This window comes from Schistocerca serialis, chromosome 8 (assembly GCF_023864345.2).
Source record: "Schistocerca serialis cubense isolate TAMUIC-IGC-003099 chromosome 8, iqSchSeri2.2, whole genome shotgun sequence".
Taxonomy (NCBI): Eukaryota; Metazoa; Arthropoda; class Insecta; order Orthoptera; family Acrididae; genus Schistocerca; species Schistocerca serialis.
The window spans coordinates 131,937,927-131,961,189 of record NC_064645.1 but is presented as its reverse complement, the minus strand read 5'-3'; positions in this window follow the sequence as shown (position 1 = coordinate 131,961,189).

Here is a 23,263-nt window from a genome sequence, read left to right as displayed (position 1 = left end):
ATCAGTCGGAAAGGAGCTACCAGTCTGTGCACTGTCAATGTAAAGGTGCATATCATGCTGATTCAGAGAGAGGCTTTTACTGCTTCTTTCCAATGCCTCGGATGGGTGGATAAATAACTGGATCTATTCTGGAATTTGTATGAATCATCGCCATGAAGATACGATAAAGTCCGGCAATTCTACCTGTAATTCCACCTACCAACTTGCAGTTGCCACCACATTGCGCAATCACTGTAACGTAATACTATATTGATGTACAGTGAAGGATCGGCCTAATGGATGTGTTAGTGTGCTGAAATATAAGGTAATTCATATCAGAATTTATTTACCTACCTTGATTTTACTCCTCATCATAACACCTCTCAGGGTCCTCACCGTTTGAAGTAAAGTGATTACCGAGTGTCCTTACTGAAAGTACGTTGAAGCCTAGAGCTTTGTTAAATAATGCCTCTTGAACTTATTAGAAAGATAGTTAAAGCTAATGTGGTAACAGAGTGAGTTAAAGCAAATGTTATTTGTCCAATAATAATTTTCCAATTGAAACTGTTATTTAAAGTGCTGTTACCAACTTCAAACTTTAGGCTGAGTCTTATAAAGTAAATGATCTCGTTGTTGTCTGTAGTAAATTCTAAAAAGTAGAGTCAGTTCCTTGCAATTTTGTCAACATTGTGTTTCGTTGTAGTAAAAGTGAGAAAGCTGCAGTTGTGAAACGTTACATTCTCATGTATGCCAAGTGTTTGTCTCTCTTGTGTGCATATTAACAGTATAAAGACCACTCAGTTTGTGTAAACCCTGAAAGTGATAGTGTTTTTCTGTACCTGTTATAATTTTGAAAATAGTTCCTGCTGCTCTAACTGTTAGCTTCAATCTTAAAACATATGTGTGTTAGAGTTCATTGCATTCGCGTGTTGCTAAGTCTAGGTTGTGTCTGTTGTGTTGTCCATTATAGTTACTTATACCTACTTTCATAAACGAGAATGTTAATCTTTCTCTTGCCTAATTAGGCTGGCGACCGTTTCCCTTATTCTATAAACAGTATTGCTAGGCAAAATTTTGTTTGTCACTATTCCAATATTAACGTAATTCTGACTTTCATTTCCGATAAGCCACTTCCATTAGGAACAATACGGTCAACTTAACAAAATTCCTCTCAGAGGGTAACACTGCTCTGTTGCTTTGTGCCATAGTTACTTTTACAAAATTGTTTTATGTTACAACCTGCTTCTGGCATTGAGGTTATGGTACAGTAGTTAGCAGACGGGGAGTGTTATAGACTCTTATAACTGCCATCTGCATCTGTACAAATTTGTAATAGCCTTTAGCTCCCTGTATTTTACCCCTGCCACCTTCAGAATTTGAAAGAGAGTATTCCAGTCAACATTGTCAAAAGCTTTCTCTAAGTCTACAAATGCTAGAAACGTAGGTTTGTCTTTCCTTAATCTTTCTACTATGGTAAGTCGTAAGGTCAGAATTGCCTCACGTGTTCTAACATTTGTACGGAATACAATCTGATCTTCCCCGAGGTCGGCTTCTATCAGTTTTTCCATTCGTCTGTAAAGAATTCGCGTTAGTATTTTGCAGCTGTGACTTATTAAACTGATAGTTCGGTAATTTTCACGTCTGCCAACACCTGCTTTCTTTGGGATTGGAATTATTATATTCTTCTTGAAGTCCGAGGTAATTTCGCCTGTCTCATACATCTTGCTCACCAGATGGTAGAGATTTGTCAGGACTGGCTCTCCCAAGGCTGTCAGTAGTTCTAATTGAATGTTGTCTACTCCCGGTGCCTTGTTTCGACTTAGGTCTTTCAGTGTTCTGTCAAACTCTTAGCGCAGTATCATATCTCCCATTTCATCTTCACCTAACTCCTCTTCCATTTCCATAATATTGTCCTCAAGAACATCGCCCCTGTATAGACCCTCTACATACTCCTTCCACCTTTCTGCTTTCCCTTCTTTGCTTAGAACTGGGTTTCCAGCTGAGCTCTTGATATTCATGCAAGTGGTTCTCTTTTCTCCAAAGGTCTCTTTAATTTTCCTGTAGGCAGTATCTATCTTACCCCTCATTAGACAAGTCCCTACATACTTACATTTGTCCTCTAGCCATCCCTGCTTAGCCATTTTGCACTTCCTGTCGATCTCATTTTAGACGTTTGTATTCCTTTTTGCCTACTTCACTTGCTGCATTTTTGTATTTTCTCCTTTCATCATTTAAATTCAGTATGTTTTCTGTTACCCAAGGATTTCTACTAGCCCTCGTCTTTTTACCTACTTGATCCTCTGCTACCTTCACTATTGCATCCCTCAATACTACCCATTCTTCTTCTACTGTATTTATTTCCCCCATTGCTGTCAATTGTTCCCTTATGCTCTCCCTGAAACTCTGTACAACCTCTGGTTCTTTCAGTTTATCCAGGTCCCATCGCCTTAAATCCCCAGCTTTTTGCAGTTTCTTCAGTTTTAATGTACAGTTCATAACCAATAGATTGCGGTCTGAGTCCACATCTGCCCCTGGAAATGTCTTACAATTTAAAATATGGTTCCTAGATCTCTGTCTTATCATTATATAATCTATCTGAAACCTTTTAGTATCTCCAGTGTTCTTCCATGTATACAACCTTCTTTCATGATGCTTGAACCAAGTGTTAGCTATGATTAACTTATGCTCTGTGCAAAATTCTACCAGCGGCTTCCTCTTTCTTTTTTTAGCCCCATTCCATATTCACCTACTACGTTTCCTTCTCTTCCATTTCCTACTTTTGAATTCCAGTCACCCATGACTATTAAATTTTCATCTCCCTTCACTACCTGAATAATTTCTTTTAACTCATCATACATTTCATCAACTTCTTCATCATCTGCAGAGCTAGTTGGCATATAAACTTGTACTATTGTAGTAGGCGTGGGCTTCGTGTCTATCTTGGCCACAATAATGCGTTCACTATGCTGTTTGTAGTAGCTTACCCGCACTCCTATTTTCCTATTCATTATTAAACCTACTCCTGCATTACCCCTATTTGATTTTGTATTTGTAACCTTGTATTCACCTGACCAAAAGTCTTGTTCCTCCTGCCACCGAACTTCACTAATTCCCACTATATCTAACTTTAACCTATCGATTTCCCTTTTTAAATTTCTGACCTTCCTTCCCGATTAAGGGATCTGACATTCCACGCTCCGATCCGTAGAATGCCAGTTTTCTTTCTCCTGACAACGATGTCCTCTTGAGTAGTCCCCACCCGGAGATCCGAATGGGGGACTATTTTACCTCCGGAATATTTTACCCAAGACGAAGCCATCATCATTTAATCATACAGTACAGCTGCACGCCCTCGGGAAAAATTAGGGCTGTAGTTTCCCCTTGCTTTCAGCAGTTCGCAGTACCAAAACAACCTGTTATAATATACGAATTGGTCGGTCAATTATTTGTAAGGCGCAGAAGATCCACCGGCATTCAAAACGGCTTACGGTCGTCTGAAAATTGATAAATATAGGTCCTGTATGGTTTCCGAGAGAATCTTGTGACATTCTTCGTTCGAAATAGTAACAAGTTCAGGTAACGATGAAGGAGGTGGATAACGACCAAGACTCAATAACGCTGAGATACGGTTTCTCTGGTGTCCAGGGAATATGCGAAAATTCATTAGCGTCCTCACAAAACCAGTCCTGAACGCTGCGAGCCGTGTGAATTGGTGGCTTATCGTCTTGGAACATAGTAGCACCATTCGCGAAGAAAGGTTGTACCATGATAAGGACATGGCCTGCCAAAATCATCGCAATGGGGCATTAATGAAACCTTGCAGAGTAACCAATGGCCTATGCAACACTACGATATGGCTGCCCAAATAATCACCGAACCATACGGAATTCTTCCGCTGCTCCATAGTTCAGGCTTTATGGCATCGGCACCACGTTTTCCTCTGACGGGCATCTGCATCAGTGATGAGAGGTTTAAGATTATAGTTCGCCTTGCAATTCTCAGTTTACGAACTTCATGACGTTTTGGTGCTCACAGATCTCATGAGTGTGACATTGAGCTATGCAGTGACGTTTGCAGTTCTCATCTTCTTATTTTTCGTCACAATCCTATATTCAATGACTGTTCATAGCGATCACTCAGCACACACACTTTCGACCGCCATGGGACTTAGCGGATGGTCTTTTTCCGTTTTCATTATATGCGATACAAACCTTCGGTACAGTGCCTCATGAAACAACAGATACCTTGAATACGGGAACTCCCACCACACAAGCATCAACAATTTGCTCCTACATAATGCACTCATCGCTACACGTGACTTTCTTCTGACCCCGACTGACACTTTCAACGTATTGAGAATAATATACAGGTGCAGTTAGTGGTAAGATACAATAGCGCATCATGCGGGCTTAGCTTGCATCTGCATTTATGTTCAAACACGCATTTCTCATTGTGTTTCCGTATTTTTGTCCAACTCTGATACCTTCTTTTAGTGTATGTGGGCTGCTTGATCCATAAACCCATTCTTTGTATTTCCGAACACACCCTTCATTCAAATTTTCCATAATTTACCCAGTGCTATTAACTAAGGCTCTACGAATAGCTGGAAAGTCAGAAAAGAAGATCACGAGAAACACCTGCATTCAGAACTCATTTAAGCTACGTCACTTTCTATGCTTGAAGTGATCGATTAAACCCTGCTATTAGTTTATAAAGTGAAACACAACAAGTTTATCTACTTGATTGCTTAGATAGCGTAGTTAAAGAAGACAACAGATTCAGTGTGGAAAACGAGAAAAGAATTGCTATGATAAACTGTACATTGAATGAACTGGCCAAGTACTAGTAAACAAGTTGGTTGGTAGGTTTAAAAGAGGGGGAAAGGGACCAAACTACGAGGTCATCGGTCCCAGTAAACAGGTATTTTAGAATACAAAAAAACGTTTGTCAAGACATTCAACTCGGTTATATTTCTGCATGGCTGTGAAAACTGGATACTGTAGATGGCAGACATAAAACGCTTAGAACTGAAGGAAATAGGACTTTTGGAAAGGCTAACGAGAACTAGCCGGAGAGAAATAAATTACGGTTAAGATGTTCTGATACAGATCAATAAGCAAAGACATCGTAAAGAAACTGTTTAAAAAAGAAAAACATGACTCTTACGACATTTATTTATATCAATAAGTTGATATCAAACATACTGGCACGAAAGCTTTTGGGAAAGAACATCGAGACTAGCCCAAGAAAGTAAATCTTAGATCTGTTGTAGATACTAAAGTGTCGAAAACATAAAGAAATGGGTAATACAAAACAGAGGAAAGTTGTTGCTTCAGAATATTATGATGACATTCAGTTGCCCCACACATCACTTCCAGTACCACAACCTTTATTATGGTAACCAAATTACACAAGTAAGTAAAGTAAAAAATTATTTTCGCGCACTAGAATTCAGCATAAAACAAAATAAAACAAACAACAAAGAAAGAAACGTGAATTACTAGTAACATATGCACCTGCTGATATTGCTCACTATCAGTAAATCCGTATTTTAGGTATGCAGATGCATGCAAAAAATACGTTGAAAACTTATTTCATTTCTGAGAGAAGGGTTTAGCCCTAATACTGCGGCTACTCTGGGTATTTGCAGGGACATGATTAATACAGGACTTCTGTCAGAGAGAGAGCAAGGCGAGACGCTATATCTGCCAGTGAGGCAGCTCTGTGGAGACTGCCGGGAAGGAATGGAGATGGGAGAGAGAGAAAGAGAGAGAGAGAGAGAGAGAGAGAGAGACTGTGTAAGAAGGCTCAGTTGCGGAAATTCGTGGCGCCTCAACGGCCCAATTAAGGCCGTTCCGCGAATCCTCTGCCGCTATCTGGGGGATCAGCGCGATTAAAGGCTGCATCGCGTTGCTTTAAACGAGTTAAATTTCTCTCAATGAGAATGTACAATAGAATGCGAATAAACGCAGTTATGTATGATATATTCGGTATGGAATGACTTCCGTTCGTTATTAAAGTGTTATTTTTGTTTAAATATCACAGGTAGTCCAAGATACTGAAACTAGTTTTCTAGCAAGTGGGTAAAGCAGATACGCGGTTAATGCTTCGACGTTATAACAGCGAAGATACCGAAGGCATTTTGATTTTCAACTGAACGAAGAATATTTGTTTAATAATGTCGGAGGATCGTAAGAAAAGAAATTCATGAAACAACCTTGCAGATTAATGCTGTGTGTCGGAGCGGGGCCGACCGCAGTGGCCGTGCGGTTCTAGGCGCTGCAGTCTGGAGCCGAGCGACCGCTACGGTCGCAGGTTCGAATCCTGCCTCGGAAATGGATGTGTGTGATGTCCTTAGGTTAGTTAGGTTTAATTAGTTATAAGTTCTAAGTCATCGACTGATGACCTCAGAAGTTAAGTCGCATAGTGCTCAGAGCCATTTGAACCATTTTTGTCGGAGCGGGACTCGAACCTTGGACTTTTGCCAATCGCGGCAAATGCTCTGCCAATTGAATTATCCTATGACATGTCCTCACTGCTTTCTTCGGTCAGCACTTCTCTTCCAGCAGTGCTACCCTCGCAAGGTATCCAGAAATTCCGTGAAGTTTGGAAGATGGAGACGTGATACTGCCGAAAGTGTAGCTGTGAGGGCTAGTCCTGCGTCGTATTTCTATAGCGCAGTCGGTAAAAGCACTTGCTCGCAAAAGGCAAGGATTGGAGGTTCGAGTCGTTACCAGGAACACTGTTTAAATCTACTAGGAAGTTACCATCCAGAGCACACAGCAGTGCATAGCGAAAATTTATTTTGGAATGAAATACACTATTGTGTAAAATGATATTGTTTACAAGCGAAAACATCGGGACCCTTTGTTGAGCATTTCCAGCTCCGTTGTCGTAATTATAAATATTTACTCGGTTGTAATTCGGCTGCGCCGACAGCTTGCCATGACTGAACAGTAATCTGCGTGGCGCCACCAGGAGAGAGGGTGGGTGTTGCCCCTCCCTAACTCTGTTAAAACCGACAGGTGACCTCCAGTTTCCAAGAGATATAGAATACATGCTAAGATCTCAGCGGTCTCAGGAGATCCTGAGTGGGTCAGAGATCGTAAGCTCGTATTTCGTGGCTTCATCGTGACCCAGGGTCCCAGTATTCCCCCTAGATGGTATGAAGCTGGTACGGGAAGGGCCGTCCAGGCATGTAGTTGAAAAGTTATCCTGCAAGGATGCAACTCTCATCGCCTGCACTGGCCCTCGTCGAATGGACGAACGACGGGGGTGGAGAGTGTGGGCATTTTCCAAGTACGTGTTGAGAGCTCCGATTATCCGGGTTGAGTGAGACGTAACTTGGCAAGTCAACCCATAGCCTCCGTTGATGAAGTCAAACTCCACAACAATAAAACCCATATTCCATTCTTCAAGTCTCTGGACTCGCATTCGGGCGGACGACGGTTCAATCCCGTCTCCGGCCATCCTGATTTAGGTTTTCCGTAATTTCCCCAAATCGTTTCAGGCAAATGCCGGGATGGTTCCTTTGAAAAGGCACGGCCGATTTCCTTCCCAATCCTTCCCTAACCTGAGCTTGCGCTCCGTCTCTAATGACCTCGTTGCCGACGGGACGTTAAACACTAACCACCACCACCACCATTCTTCAAGTCTTCCGGGCTGCAGGTCGGAGAGAGTTGTCTTTTGTCAAGGAAGGAATGTTAAACGCCCAGAACTCAGCCGCTGAATCCGAGACTGCATGGGTCAGGGGAACTGTACCTCAACATATGGCATCTGTCCTCTGAGGGCAAGGTGGCTGCCATCTGAGAGGGAACTGCTTGTCTAAGCGAGTATCGCGTCCTCGACTGGTGGTCTTCCGTGGAGATAGGACGTGAAAGTACCTCAGCCCATGGCGAATGCGAAGAGTGAATTGTGTCGGAGGTGATATGCCGCTTGGGTACACCACAATCTGTGGCTCCGTTTCCTGCGACCGGACTCGCTGGAGAGGGGTCGTGTCCTGAGCCAGCAAAGGCTCTTCACTGTGTCCAGGAAATCACGTACACGATCCACCTAGAGACGGCGTGGCGCCATGTCTTTGGCTACATTAGATATCGCCAGATTTTCGAGTGACTTTTGTTCGTTATTAACGACCTTGGGAAGTCTTTGGGACTAGCCCAGCACTTAATTAGGAAGAGGTACATGACCTTGCTCGGAAACTCGCTCGAGTACATGGCGAAGGCCGAGAGGTGAATTCACCCCTGCAGAACGCAGGGAGCGTTTGTCTGGGAGGGATGGTTTAAATCCTTAGTGGTCTGGCAGCGGACAAGGTACAGTGTATTGGAAAAGCCCTTGGTGATAGGGCAGGATCTGTGGGTTAGTTGCAATTGCCCCCCCCCCCCCACCCCGTCTCGCCAGAGGGGTCTGTCTGTTATCCCCTCCTGCCTCCAAGAGGGTCAGTCTGTTACAAGGCATCCGGCTTTTTTGACTGTCTCGAAGGAAAGATAGTGAAAGCGACAGAGAAATTTCGGAGCATTCGAATGAGCAAATGCAAGCTGGAGATGGTAGCTGTGAGGCTCGAGGAGATCAGTAGCGATTGTTTATGGACAATGGCGAAGGGGAATGAAGAGTGTGCCTTCATAAGAGAGTCACGCAACCGCCATACGTTAAAAACAGTTCCACTGCGTGGCATACATGATTGAGCACCTCGGTGGCGGCGCTGCACCGCGTGCATCACGACGTAGGCGCCACCAAGCGAACCTTCGTAGAACAGCTGGCAGTACGAGCAGTCTTGAATTTGGACGGAGAACGAGTACCTACCAGGACCAGAAAATGAGCGTGAATTGTTAATGGACCAAATCGCTGAGTTCATCGCTCCCTAGACATACACACTACTTAAAGTAACTTAAACTAAGAACAATACACATACCCATGCCCGAAGGTGGACTCGAACCTCCGGCGGGAGGGGCTGCGCAATCCGTGACATGGTGCCCCTAACCGCACGACCCCACCACGCGGCCCAGTAGCAGGACTCAGTAGTGGAAGCGGTCGTTGGATTTAATTGCACGCTGTGGTTGCAGTGGTGGGGGTGTTGACCAGAGACTTGCGATACAGAGAAACTGGGCGCAGTTTGCTTCAGGGCTATCTGACTGGCTGTTACCGAAGCAGAACCTGAAGACAGCAGAAATGCCTGAGTGAGTGTGTTACTTGACTGGGCTGCTCTCTTGTGTTGGTATAGCAATAAAGAATAGCACTACTGTTGAAGAGGAATGGACATCTCTAAAAACGGCAATCACAGAAGATGGAAAGAGGAACATAGGTGCAGAGAAAGTAACTGTGAGGAAACCGTGGGTAACAAAAGAAATACTTCAGTTAATCGATGAAAGAGGAGAGTACAAAAATGTCCAAGGAAACTCAGGGATACAGAAATATAGGTCGCTGAGGAATGAAATAAACAGGAAGTGATGGGAAGTTGAGACGAAGTGGCTCCACTGAAAATGTGAAGAAGTCGAGAAACAAATGTTTGTCGGTAGGATTAACTCAGCATATTGGAAAGTCAAAACAACCTTCAGTGAAATTAAAGGCAAGGGGGGTAACATTTAGACTGCAACTGGAATTCCAATGTTAAATACAGAGGAGGGAGCGGATAGGTAGAAAGAGTACAGTGAAGATCTGTATGAAAGAGAAGATTTGTCTGATGTGATAGAAGAGGAAACAGTAGTCGATTTAGAAGAGATATGTAATCTAGTATTAGAATAAGCATTTAAGAGAGCTTTGGAGGACTTAAGATCAACTAAGGCAGAAGGGATAGATAACATTCCATCAGAATTTCTAAAATCATTGGAGGAAGTGGAAACAAAAGGACAATTCACGTTGGTGTGCAGAATGTATCGGTCTGGCGACATACCATCAGACTTTTGGAAAAATATCAGCCACAGAAATCCGAAGACTGCATGAGTTCACAAAGCGAGGATCATCACACAATCAACGTAAGAGCCCGTGCCTCTAAATTGCTTGCAACAGTAATATACAGAAGAATGGAAAAGAAAACTGAGGACGTGTTAGATGAGGATCAGTTTGGCTTTAGAAAACGTAAGGGAACCAGAGAAGCGATTCTGGCGTTGGAGTGGATAATGGAAGAAGGCTAATAATATCAAATTCATAGGATTTTTAACATAGAAAAAGCGCTCGACGATGTAAAATGACGCAAAATGTTCGAAAATCTGAGAAAAATAGGTGTAAGCTGTAGGGAGAGACGGGGACATACAGAAGAAAACAGTATTGACATCAAATGAATGCAAGACACCCAAGGTGGTAAAATAGCTGACCAGCCTTCAAATGCTCAGGAAACTGTAAAACTGTGAGCGGCGAACAGCCTGTGCCCGCTATAGTGGTATTAAATATAAACATCAGTAGTTCTGTTACAGTTCATTAATGAATACACTGTAGATAGTGAAATTTTAGTTCCAAATATAACTTGGTAATTGGTCTTCGTGTATTATCAATTCAGGCGTCCTATAGAAATCTATTTACAGCAAATAAAATCCATTTGTATGACACTAGAAAGTAAAAATGTAGTTCTGACACTGGATGGCAATACGACGTCATTCATATGGCTCACTGGGGCACAAAATGAGATGGTCAGGCCCTCGAGTACCTTATTAGCGAGTTAAGCCTGTATGTTATTAATAATTAGCCAAGTACTGTGCCTACGTGCACCAGTAGAGCTGAGGCAATGTAAAATTTTGATGTAATACTGGCCTCTAGCTCAGCGGCAGAGAAAGTTCTACATTGGAAAGTACTAGATTTAATTACAGCTAATGACCACTACGTGATAGAATTCACCTTAGCCACAGTTTCAGATCCCGAATCAAGAAACAGTACAATATCAGTTGCTGTGCACGGGAGAAGGGAGCCCTATGGTCACAAGAGCTAACCAGGCTTCGGCAGTCTGTGCGCACAGCCAGAAAAAGGTAGCAAAGGTCATTTAATTTGGACTTAACATTCACAGGATAGTGCAAAGAGCAAATTATTTAAAGAGAAAATCATCGAAGTCAGAGAAGAGAGGTGATCCACGTTCGTCAACAATTACTCTGTGATGTACTCAATACAAATTAATGAGGGGAAAGAATAAGAGCACCCACAGTATTATCATCCATCAGAATTCTGGACCAGCAGCAGTAGACCACATGAGGACATCAGACCATACAAGTCTTAATGAACGCACTGCTTCCAGACAATAACCAAGATCTTGATACCGCAAAAAAAAATCGAAATCATAAACACCCCAGAAGATTAGTATGGCAACGATATACCAGTAACATAATTCACACCATGTAAAGGAGGAAATCGCTTGTACTGGATGGGATTCCCGGTGAGGTGCTTCAGGTTATTGTGCCAAATTTGCTGCCAGCACTAGACCTGTTATTCAAAAAGTGCCAAGAAACCAGACATTTTCCAGAAATATGGAAGGTAGCCGAAATGATCTCCTAAGGAAAAGAAGGTAAAGACCGAAGGAAACACAATTGTCCCCAAGGATATCAGAAAAGGATGTCCCCAGAGTTCACTGAGCGGACCTGTCTTTTGTGATGTGAACATGGAGCCAATGCAGAGGTTCCTGCATGAAAGCGCATCGGTGTTGGAAGATGTCGACTACGTGGACGACGTTACGATACTGGAGCAAGGCAATAGTAGACTCCAATTAGAGCATAGCTGCAGCAATGTAATGGAGAAAAGAACAGCATAGGGTAACAGATCAAAATTAGCCATTGCAACGCAAAAGCCCTAATACATGTTACTAAAGGACAAATTAAACCGTGATGTATGTATAAGAATAAACAAGGCCTTACTGCAAAGGAAGAACATTTGTAAGTACTTGTGAGTAGCCTTGGACTAAAGATGAAACTTTGAGTCCCACACCGAGTGTATAAGTGGCAAGGTAGCTGCTGTTTTGCCTAATTTAATTAGTATCAGGCAAAGAAAGATCCACCTCGTACTCAGAATTATTCTTTTACTGTCGACGGTAGGATATGAATTCAGCGTGTGGGGCTACAGATTGTACCTTGTGAAGACTCCGATGGGCATATAGAGGATGCAAAGAAACATTTTAATAAGACCAACAGGAGCATTTGGTACTTCTCCCACTGATGGACATTTAGTAATAATGGGCTTGTGTATCATTATTAGTCAGACAAAAGATGGCCAATTACTGGATGCGAAAAGGAAATACAGAAAAAGTAAAAGACATAATGGGGAATCACCTAAGAAACATAACAAACAATCCTGTCGGACGAACATTCGCAACTGAACATTATACCAGAGGTTGAAAATACCGCTACAGTTTTAAGGTTTCTTTATTTAGAACCGCTACAAGTGTAACGGTATTTTCGACCTCTGGTAATAAATAAAAGAGAAGTACAAGAAGTGGTTTTGGGTATATGACGAAGAAAGTGGGATGCATCAGACACAGCTAGAAGGTATGTGACATCTTCTCAAGCATCAGAGAACAGCTAAAATGATGCATTTCGAACCAAACAAATGTCTTGTGCCTTCCTCATTGGTCATGGGTCACACCCACTCTGCTTGCACCAGGTAAGGAAAAGGAACTCATAAAGGTGGGACAGTGGTGCGTGCCCATCTGGGCTCATTATAAAGTAACTCGTGGAAGCCCCAGAGCAGTTCTATATATTGAACAGATTAACAAACGAAATGTCGGACAAAATGCAGGAACAATACATTCGTCTGCTGTAGCTCCTGGTTGTGTCAATACTTTGGTGCCTTCCATGAAACGACATAAAAATGGGGAATGGGGACGGATGGAGTGTTAATCACCATCGTCCCTGCATGGAGGCGATTCGACGGGGCCGCCATCTCAGTGGCTCGGCCGACGATCAGTTTCCACACCATGAGCTGTCAAGGTCTGGCCCAAAACTTGCAAGCTAGATCGTCTGGTCACGCTGCCGGTACCTCGTCCCTGATCTGGCCATGCACTGTAGAGGTAGTGGTTAGTTAGCACTGTTAAGTAGTAGTGGTAGTAGTAGTTGCAGTAGTATTAGAAACAGTAGGTAGCGCTGCAAAATGCAGAATGGGAGGGAGCACGAGTCACTCTCTCACTATTTTTCGTATTCAAGGCTACTTAGTGAGGTTGATTTTACACCCAAGACATCATTTTTGTGAGCCGACAGGAAGTTATCAACATGAGCAGGGACTGATGAGAGCTTGTACGTTGTTAATGCATGCAGGATCATTACAGTGGCTTTCCATCATATGCTATTTTCTGGAGCTGAGAACAACCAGGCAGTTTTGTCATTTAACAGGAAACCTTGCCGTGGATGTTTAGAGCTTGGAAGCCACGGGCAGCCATCAGGGAATGGAGCTTCTTCAAGCACTTACCGGGCTCAGAACGCTGGTCCCAAGAACTTCTCGCACTTGTGTGCAGACAATGCTTTCGGCCGAAGAGACGAAGAACTGCCTACCTGGATTTACTTGTTAGGCACCTATAGCCAGTCAAGAGAAATTTAGGTCGCCTGGAAAAGACGTTTCGACAGTGTCGTATACACCCTTTGTGAAGTGGCCCTAAAAATACGCGAGTTTCCATATTCACGGTCGACTGGACACAATCGAGGGAGCTGTCAGGTGGTATCGTCCCAATGACTGCTGGCGTGTGGGACGAAGTTTCATGCATTTTGCACATGCTCAGTCAATACATGGACGGTTAAAGCTATTTGTGGCTGACGCTGGAGTTGTCGTCCCATGATGTCCCATATGTGCTCGACTGGAGACATGTCGACAGTCTGTAGAGCATGTGGGATTATAACAGTGGTGTGTGGGTGAGCATTATCCTCACGAAAAACACCCCTTGGAACGTAGTTCATGAATGGCAGCACAGCACCATAATGATTTACAAATTAGCCGTGAGGTTGTGTGGGATAATCATGTGACTGCTCTGCACTCATACAAAATCGTCCAGCATACCATAACTCCAGGTGTAGGTCCAGTGTGTGTACCACCTGTGTGCTGCGTTGGTTGAAGCAACTCAACTGACCTCCTTGTGACCAACACACGGCCATCACTGGCACCGAGGCAGAACCACTTTCCATCAGAAAACGCACCATACCTCGACTCTGCCCTCCAATGAGCTCTATCTTCACGACAATGGCGGTGGTTTGAGGGTCAGTGAAATTTACGCTACAGAGCATCTGGCTCTTTGAAGTTACCGATTTGTAGCAGTTACTTGTGTCACTGCGGTACCAACTGCTGCTGAAATTGTTGCTGTAGATGTTATAGGATGCGCCGGAGCTATACAACCGACCACGATGGTCTCGCATGTCGGTAGTGCCACGTGGTAGTCTGGAGCACTGTCTTCTTGCGACCGTACATCTCCGTGACCATCCGTGCCAGTAATCGTGTACAGTGGCTACGTTCCTGCAAGTTATTTCCTCAGTATCGCAGAAGAAGCATCCAGCTTCTCGTAGCCATATTACGCGACTCGTTCAGAGTAAGTGAGGAGTTGAAAATGGCGTTTTTGTTGCCTTGAAGGCGTTTTTGACTAACATCAACTCACCACGTCCAGTCTCAAAGGTAACTGACGCTCACGACCGTTACTACTTTATTTAAAGTAAATCTGATGTGCATCCTCATAATTCCGCTACTAGCGCCACTATAATACGACTAGTGCGAAATATGATTACACATCATCTTTCAAATGTAGAAAGATACCTACAATCTTTCGCTTACGTCGCACAACTCCTTCTTTGTGCAGCGATTTTTTTCCGTCACTGAATTTCTTTTATCGATCGCTCTTCCCCTTCACACAGAAGACTGCGGAATCGAGATTCAGACTGTTTAGCGTCTAATAATGACGGCTGGGAACCGAGATTCACACCGTTGAGTGTCTAACAAGGACGGCAGTGAATTCAGCCCATTCCCATACCAAGCAAGAGAATGGGGATTATAATTGCCTTTTCTTTAGTAAAGACTGCACTAACCATGCTGTGACTCACAAAGTAAATTTAGATTACGAGTCTACTCCATCCATGTCCTATTGCGATCACCCCCATGGTTGCCCCTGCTCGAGTGCTATCAGTGTTGATACACCCAACTCTGAGACGCCCAGGAGCCACAGTCTGTGGCAGCCTCACACCTCCTCCTGCGCCACAGTACAAGCATAACAGAATTTACGTGATCTGGCCACAGGAACTGAGAGTCACACTAGATATTTTCGACCACCCATTCACTTTTCAAACATACGCAGGACAGCCATGTCCCCTCCCCCCCTTCCCCAGTGAGGATTACTATGCCTAGATTAGGTCTCCCCAGTTGCAATCATCCCATAAACATCTTATGAACTGCAGCTGACAGCCCATCCTCCTTAGTCACTTTGAAGTGACCACCCACTAGAATAACACTAACAGAAAATTACAATTTTATGTCACTGCTTTAGGTTCGGCTCCGAATATTTTCACTCTCGATTCCTTCGTACATATGGTTTCCTGCTTGGATAATGATTAAAGATTATTTCACCTCTGCTGCCTTTCAGTTATTTGGACAAGCTGAGCAGTTCTCATCTATATATGTCTCCAGGCTTGCCTGCTCGATGGTTTCCCAAACACTGTAGGGTTTGCAGTGAAAAGGTGTCACAATGTTTGACATCTAGGCTATTGTGCACAACAGACATGTTCTGCAGGCAGTATCGAAATGTGCTTCAGGAGGGTATGCGAGTGTCTCAGTATTGCTGAGCAATGCGAGGTGTGAGGAGAGGATAGAGAGAGTTGAGAGGATATGGACAGAGGGGGGCAGATGCGGAGATGTACAGAGAGAAGGGAGGATGAAATGGACAGAGAGGGAGAAGGAGGATATGGCCAGAGAGGGGGAGGAGAAGCTGGACAGACAAAGGGAGAGGAGGTGCACAAAGGTGGCAGACAGACATGTGTACAATGTACATTGTGTATGAAGGTGAAGCTGCGTTTAACAGCTAGTATGTATAAAAGTGACAATGTGTTTCAGGTGGGAGGGCAATGAACTTTCGTGAGTAGACGAAGAATATGGTCGTTTGAGTGGAAGTTGATTTCGAAAAGTAATTTAAGAATGTAGAAAAGAAATGGACCTCGAAATGTAATTGTGGCAATGACGTGGGAAACATGGAAAGCAAATTTTACAGTAGAAGCAAAGAACAGTTTTGGCAGTATTGAACAAGGAGTTGTGTTTGCAAAATGGCTACAGGACATCCATATTAAATTAACAAAACATACTTCAAGAATGTTATGCCGAAATATCGGTCACATTATCAACCATACTCTTTTACCACTGCGTAGGTTCTAGTCACTAACACCATTTAATTTTTAGTTTTTCGGGCACAGTGGTCACAGCACAAAGTTCTTTCTGAATTATATGAAACGCGAGCACCCTTAAAACACAAGAGACCATCTCATTTCTTTAGCGATCAGGAATACTTTCATGTCGCAAACAAATGAAACTCTGGCTAGCGTCTCCAAAACGAATTCAAACGTATAAGTTCGACAGTTGACGGCTGTAAAATGTGTTGGAGTGTCTGAGCGTGGCAGTAAGTAATACCTGCTGCATATCCATGCTGATGGTGCATATGGTTCTTGAGGATATCAGGAAAGAAGCATTATCATCACTCAGAAGCTTCATAGCTTGGTCATCCTTCCTGAGATATAACACGTTTTTAAGGAATAAGACACAATTCCTCTGGTCACTCTGTAATATTTGTTTTAGTTTTCAGAAATTCACCTGTCGAACAAGAGTTGTTTCGAGAGCGATGGAAGGAGAGTTTGGAAAACTATTTTTTAAAAATGATAAAATCGCTTGTTGATTGATGCCTTATTAGGGGTAGGCGTCCACAAAGGCGCAATGCTTCCTCTGGATATTAAGATTAGGACACAAAATTCTTTTGAATATTTCCGGCGTGAATAGTAGCTTTTGTCTGTACGAAATGAGGTTCAAGAGAAGTAAAAAACTAGCTCACAAACGAAAGCTGAACTAAGCGAATTGAGCGTAAGGAAAGCAATGAGAGAAGAGTTCAATGACTTTGAAAGTAGAATTTTGTCAACTGATCTGAGTAAAAACCTTCAGAGGCGTTTATCGTATATACAATCAGTCAGAGGGTCAAAATGATCTATTGATTCACTCCGTGACCATAATGGCACGAAACGGAAGATAACACAGAGATGGGCGGAATACTGAATTCGGCCTTCCCAATTTTTTTCACTGCAGAAGATCGTAACACGATCCCTCGTTTTAATCGTCGAACGAACTTGAAATTTCAGATATGGAGACAGCCGATCGCTGTATAGAAAAATAGCTACACTGGCTTAGTAGTGGAAAGGTATCAGGACCAAATGAGATACCTATAAGATTCTACAGAGATTATGCGAAGGAAATTGCTCCCCTTGTATCAGCAATTTATCGATCACTTGAGCAACGAAGGGTACCTGGCGATTGAAGGGAAACACACGTCATTCTAGTTTTTAAGAAGGACCGTAGGATAGATGCGTACAATTATAGACCTACTATTCTGATGTAGAATAATGGAATGTGTGTTACGCTCAAGAATTATGACGTTTCTGGAGAATGAAAATTTTCTCTACAAAAATCAACATGGATTCCGAAAACAGAGATACTGCGAAATTCAGCTAACTATGTTCTTCCATGAGAGTCACAGCGCCGAAAACAGCGGCACTCTGCTTTATGCCCTGTTCCTTCAGCAAGGCATTTGACACCGTCTCGCACTGTTGTTTAGTGAAAAATGTACGAGCTTATCGAGTATCGGAGCACATCTGCGAATGGATTCAAGACCCCATTCCAAATAGAACTCAACACGTCGCTCTTAACGGAACAAAATCGACAGATACAAAAGTAATTTCGGAGTACCCAAAGGAAGTGTAAGAGCACCGTTACTGTTTGCAATTTTTGTGAACGGGAAGGGCAGGATTTGTCTGGTACAGGTTTTGGCAATTGACCCTGAAAATGAATAAATATAACCTATTGCGCATACATAGGAAAATAGATCCGCTACTGTAGAGCTACATTATTGATGACAAATTGCTGGTAGCAGTATATACCGCAAAATATATTGCAGTAACTATCCAGAGCGAACATAACAGGAATGACGGCATAAAACAAACTGTTGGAAAAGTAGATGACAACTCAGATTCACAGGGAGAATATTAAGGACATGTAACGTATCTGCGATGGAAGTGGCTTATAAGGCACTTGTTAGATCGATTCTTGAGTATTGTTCATCTATCTGGGATGACTACCAATTAGAACAGAAGTAATAGAGAAGCTCCAACGAACAGCGGCACGTTTCATCACGGGATGTTTTAGCCGGCGTGAGAGCGTTACTGAGATGCTCAACAAACTCCATTGGCAGACGTTACAAGAGAGGCGTTGTGCGTCACGGAGAGATTTACTATTGAAATGTCGAGAGAACACTTTCTGGGAAGAGTGGAACAACTTATTACTTCACCTCGCATTCATCTCACGTTTTGAACACGAGGAGAAAATGTGAGAAATTATAGCCAATACAGAGGCTTACCGACATTTTTCCCACGCGCTATTGGCGAGTGGAACAGGATTGGAGGGCTCCGTTTGTGGTATAAAAAGGCCGTCGGCAACCCACATTGGCTGGCATGCGGAGTATGATGTAGATGTTCGATATACTACCCTTGGAGGGAGTCGAATTATGAATTCTTACCCCTCTGATTTGGAAAACCAAGTTCCCATTTATTTATTATTATTTTTTTCATAAAGCGTAAACATGTGTTTATGATCATCCTAAGGGACCTTTAAATGTCTTAGAACACAATGAACATGCGCATTTTATGAAGTCAAACAATATGCGACAAGTATTTATCGTCTGCTTAAAGTTGAATTGTCGATATTACGCAGCCATCTCAGTTTTATCTGTACTGCTACCTAGCGGCCAGCCCCGGCTTGGCACAGATAACATCAAGTAAGTATCTATGGCCGGACGACTTGTCCGCCGTAGAGATAAACTTGTTTGTGGGCCACTGCGTGGATCTACACGTAAAATTCTCAGAACAATGTTAGGTAACTCAATATCATCGATTTCATATAACCGAAACTACACTCCTGGAAATTGAAAGAAGTACACCGTGAATTCATTGTCCCAGGAAGGGGAAACTTTATTGACACATTCCTGGGGTCAGATACATCACATGATCACACTGACAGAACCACAGGCACATAGACACAGGCAACAGAGCATGCACAATGTCGGCACTAGTACAGTGTATATCCACCTTTCGCAGCAATGCAGGCTGCTATTCTCCCATGGAGACGATCGTAGAGATGCTGGATGTAGTCCTGTGGAACGGCTTGTCATGCCATTTCCACCTGGCGCCTCAGTTGGACCAGCGTTCGTGCTGGACGTGCAGATCGCGTGAGACGACGCTTCATCCAGTCCCAAACATGCTCAATGGGGGACAGATCCGGAGATCTTGCTGGCCAGGGTAGTTGACTTACACCTTCTAGAGCACGTTGGGTGGCACGGGATACATGCTGACGTGCATTGTCCTGTTGGAACAGCAAGTTCCCTTGCCGGTCTAGGAATGGTAGAACGATGGGTTCGATGACGGTTTGGATGTACCGTGCACTATTCAGTGTCCCCTCGACGATCACCAGTGGTGTACGGCCAGTGTAGGAGATCGCTCCCCACACCATGATGCCGGGTGTTGGCCCTGTGTGCCTCGGTCGTATGCAGTCCTGATTGTGGCGCTCACCTGCATTGCGCCAAACACGCATACGACCATCATTGGCACCAAAGCAGAAGCGACTCTCATCGCTGAAGACGACAGGTCTCCATTCGTCCCTCCATTCACGCCTGTCGCGACGCCACTGGAGGCGCGCTGCACGATGTTGGGGCGTGAGCGGAAGACGGCCTAACGGTGTGCGGGACCGTAGCCCAGCTTCATGGAGACGGTTGCGAATGGTCCTCGCCGATACGCCAGGAGCAACAGTGTCCCTAATTTGCTGGGAAGTGGCGGTGCGGTCCCCTACGGCACTGCGTAGGATCCTACAGTCTTGGCGGGCATCCGTGCGTCGCTGCGGTCCGGTCCCAGGTCGACGGCCACGTGCACCTTCCGCCGACCACTGGCGACAACATCGATGTACTGTGGAGACCTCACGCCCCACGTGTTGAGCAATTCGGCGGTACGTCCACCCGGCCTCCCGCATGCCCACTATACGCCATCGCTCAAAGTCCGTCAACTGCACATACGGTTCACGTCCACGCTGTCGCGGCATGCTACCAGTGTTAAAGACTGCGCTGGAGCTCCGTATGCCACGGCAAACTGGCTGACACTGACGGCGGCGGTGCACAAATGCTGCGCAGCTAGCGCCATTCGACGGCCAACACCGCGGTTCCTGGTGTGTCCGCTGTGCCGTGCGTGTGATCATTGCTTGTACAGCCCTCTCGCAGTGTCCGGAGCAAGTATGGTGGGTCTGACACACCGGTGTCAATGTGTTCTTTTTTCCATTTCCAGGAGTGTATTTAAGCAATGCACGCCAAGAAGCCTTAGGACACTAATGGCATCATTCTTGAGCACTTCTCTAGTGTTTGGGATCCGCACAAGGTAGAATTAACTGAAGACATCGAAGTAATTCAGAGGTGGATTGCCAGATTGGTTACTGGTAGGTTAGATCAACACTCAAGTAGTACGGAAATGCTTCGGGAACTGACATGGTAATCCATGGAAGGAAGGCGAAGTTCTTTCCGTGGAATCTCTCTTCTCCCCATCAGAAAAGGCACTGGAAGGCCCAACGGCCCCGCCTGACTGCCGTGTCATCCTCAGCCGATAGGGGTCACTGGATGCAGATAAGGAGGGGCATGTGGTCAACACACAGGTCTACCAGTCATTGTAACTTTTTTTTTCAAGGCATAATATTGAGAAAATTTAGAGAACCAGCTTATGAAGCTGACTGCAGAAGTATCCTACAGGGGCTAACGTACATTTCGCGTAAAGACCATGAACTTAAGGTAAGACGAGTTAGGGATCGTAGAGAGCCGTGTAGATAGTCGTTTTTCTCTCGCCGTATTTGTAAGTGGAACGGGAAGGGAAATGACTAGCAGTGGTAAAACGTACATCCGCCACGCACCGCACAGACGGTTGTAAAGCACTTATATAGATATATAGATGCTGATGTAGATGTACGAGACATGAATGTTATTTGTTCCATATGTAAATAGCGTTTGAAATCATGATGGGAACGCACCATGATTTAATTGATATGTTTCCACCCAATGAAAATATTCCACGGTATGTGACTGCGTATGTCTTTGAATTTGTAGTACTTCGCCCGTCGGTGGCTGGCTGAATGGAGCAGGTCCGAGGACAAAAGTAAAAGAAAATAAAGCAAAAAGAAGCATGCTTGATCTTGATGTGTTGCCCGTGACAGCACTCATCCCGTCAACCTAAGTATGCATTGATTCATTGTTTAGGCTCATTGTCGCAATTTTTTGTTACAGCCTCTTAGAGGCAGAGGTATTCAGCTCCAGGCAAAGAATCGTGTCCGCACCTAGGATTGATTGAAAGGAAGCAGAAAGCTGAAAGTTGAGTCATTTGATTCCCTGTTGAAAAACGTTATCTATGTAAATGAATCAAAAGTGCATCGTTTGCTGAAGCATTTTTCGGAAAATGTTTTACTTGTCGCAAAAAAAATTGAAAACCAATGATATTGTATTCGTGTTTTATTTCGATGCACAGTTGTTCTCATACGATTGCTCACAATTCTTCGAAGTAACTCACTGACCATTGTTTGAAGTATATGCAGTGAGATGTGCGAATTATGACAGAAAATTTATCGGCTTTGACGAATGACATCATAGGTTGCTCATAGATAATTATCTGTGTACTTTCGAGCCATAGATAATAAATCAGTTTTCTGTTGTGGATAGGCGCAATCAGTTAAAAAAATGAATGTGGTTTTAAAAGACAGCGTTAGACATTGCGTAAGATTTTTTTCCATTGCACTGATTTAAATAATTGGTTCTTTCCCATTTATCCGGTACTTAATTTCATTCTTGGTGAGTTTGACATAATTTGAAATAATAGTTATTCATTCAGAAGAAGTTTTAGTTTTTCATTTTCGTTTGTAGGTATGGATTTATATATTACCATGAATATGGAAGACTTAAAGGATGCTTTGGGCGTAGACATGGTGGCCACCATTGGATTTCTGCAAATGTCTGGTCTTCTTGCTGATTACATTCGATGTCGTGAGTGCGGCTAAAATGTGCGCCTGATACGTATCTGCTCTTCGTACTCATGATTTATTCCTATGGAGGCGTAGCAAGGATCGACTATGGCCCTCAGTTATACGAGGAACATGGTTTGAGAAATCTAAGCTGGCCTTGAGGAATATAATAAAAATTACATAATATTAGTGTTTGAGGTATCCTGTGTGGTTGTGTGCGCATGAATGTTGTGTGAGTGAGCGTACCGTTTTAGACTGGTATTCGTTTTGTTGGGAAGTTTATTGGAAGTATATAAAGTATATGGGGTCTTTGTAGGTCGGCGGCGGGTGTTATAGTCGAAGTCGATGAGTCTCGTTTTGCCAAAACCAAAGGGGCTGGGGGGGACCTGTGGTAGGATTATGGGTTTTGGGGGACTGTAATTTCAGGTTCAGAATGTGCCGATGTAGTTTTTAAAGTAATTCCTAATTGAACGAAGAAAGTTTTCCTGAAATTAATTGAAGATCATGTTGCAAAGGGTTCTGTTGCTACTTCCGATGGTTTTTCTACATATAGGGATTTGGGGAATATTGTGGGGAATATTGGTTTTCAGCATCATGTTGTCAGTCATAATATTGAGTTCAGATCTTCATCGACTGGGGCTTGCACCTTTAGTATAGAAGGTTACTGGTCAGCCATGAAATCTGTTGCTGGGAGGGGGAAACGAAGGATTTCGACACTACGGAGTCATTTAGATGAATGTTAATGGAGGTGTAGTGTACCCGATACATATTGCCCGTTTAAGTGTTTCCTTTAAAGGTGTAGGGCAAATATATCGTCCAAACTTTGTTAGATAATTTCAGGTTGGGATGGGTTTTGGTGTAACGGACAATCAAGAAGAAGTGTGAGTTTGGTCGAGATGGTTAAAATATTGATTTGGGTTTATTGCGGTTGATCTGTCATTCTTCATTTTCTTATGTTGCGTAATTTTCTTCTGTAGATTTCTTCTTATTTTACTTCATTTTGTTGATGTGAACTTCTGGGTTTATATATTTGTATGTATGTGTGTTCTTTCGTGATGTTGTGTTT